The sequence below is a fragment of the Gossypium arboreum genome, chromosome 4 (genome assembly GCF_025698485.1).
Source record: "Gossypium arboreum isolate Shixiya-1 chromosome 4, ASM2569848v2, whole genome shotgun sequence".
Lineage (NCBI taxonomy): Eukaryota > Viridiplantae > Streptophyta > Magnoliopsida > Malvales > Malvaceae > Gossypium > Gossypium arboreum.
Window position 1 is genome coordinate 11,925,261 of NC_069073.1, and position 1,715 is coordinate 11,926,975.

A 1,715-nucleotide genomic window follows, 5' to 3' on the forward strand; every position below is an offset into this window, starting at 1 on the left:
GGGATCGTGTTTTAAACTCCCTTCAAATTTTCAATTCTTGGCACCAAGACATCAAGTAATTAACTAGTTACCAATTTTGGGCGTCATAAGGGTGCTAATCCTTCCTCGTGAGTAACCTACTCCCAAACCCATTTTCCTAGATTTTGTAGACCAAAAATCATTGTTTTAGTAAATCAAACCTTTTATTAAAATGATCAAATTACGAGGTAATCTGATCACACCTTATAAAAAGGATTGGTGGCGATTCCCATTTTTGTTTTAAAAAATAAAAAGTCGATTTTCAAAAGGGTTTCGACAGTTTGGCGACTCCTCTAGGGATAAAATAAGAGAGTCAAGCCACGAGTTGATTACTTTTTAGTCTTTTGGTCGAAAGTTGAAAATTTGGTTTAAATTAATGATCCTTTCATTGTATTTCATCATTCATTTTTGTGGTATTCATCATTTTGTTACATAATGATATGTTTGCTTTATTAGTTCAAGTCTATTGGTATATTTCTACATATTGCCTTACATAATCGTTCGATGTTGCCCTTCTTAATTGGGAGTGAGAAGCTAGTCCTTGGTGAGGTCTTTACCTCCGTATAGGATAGTAGATCGCTTTTGGGATATATACATACCTATGTCTTCATGAGATCTTTATCTCTGCATAGCCATAGGGAAATGTATTCCCCTAAACTAAACTCGATCTGTATGAGCCTATAATAGGTGAGGATTAAGGAATTTTCTGGTTCAGGTACTATTACTTTAGAACCAAATCGCATATAATGAGCCCTAAGAACCTACCCTAGGTAGAACCACACCAAACCCCTAGTGGTCACTCGAATAGATGCTCTATTTACTATTTCTTGCTTTGAATTCTAACTTTGTATGAAATGTACTGACTTGTTTCGTTTCGTTTTGGTTGTGATTGCATTGTATTTTCATCATAAAAAAGGGTGTTGATTCATGTTCAGTTGCTAAATAGAGAGCTTGTCATGGAAAAGAGATTTCTTGATAAAGTGGAAGACAATGCGGTTGTCTGGATATGGTCCGAGAAGACACAACAAGAGAAGGGTGATAGCTTAACGAAGGAATATATGTCAGAACTGTAGGATCAGTGTGACTCAGAATAATTTTCAAGAGTTGAAAGAAATATGAGACCAATGAGATGACGAAACCAAGCAATTATTCTACCATGAATATGGTGATTGCCTTATTTACTCGATGTCAAAGTGGATAAGCACTTATTCCGAGCTCTTGCTTAGTATTGAAATCCCGCCTATAGCTGCTTTACTTTTGGGAAGGTATATTTGGTGCCCATCGTAGAAGAGTACACAACTCTACTCCGTTGCCCAAGGATCCAAGCTGACAAAGCATATTTTACAGCCGCAAACGTCCCGTTTTTCTTAATGAGGTTGATGAGCATAATAGGGATGAGTGAGCAATGTGTCATGGCTCAGATTAAACAAAAGAGATATAGTAAATGCATCCCTTGGAAAAGTTTGCGGGATTTGATCTTGGCACATCCGGATATGAAAAAAAGAGTTGATACCTTCACCCTGAGTATCTAAGAGCTGATCATCTTCCCTAAAGTACAAGGGCACATAGATGAGGCAGTTTTAGATTTATTTGACTGACTTGACAAAAAGGTCAAGCCCGTCCTGACAATCTTGGCTGAAACTTTCATATCTTTAAGTGCATACCGGAGAGCGGGTGAGAGAAGATTCATTGGATGT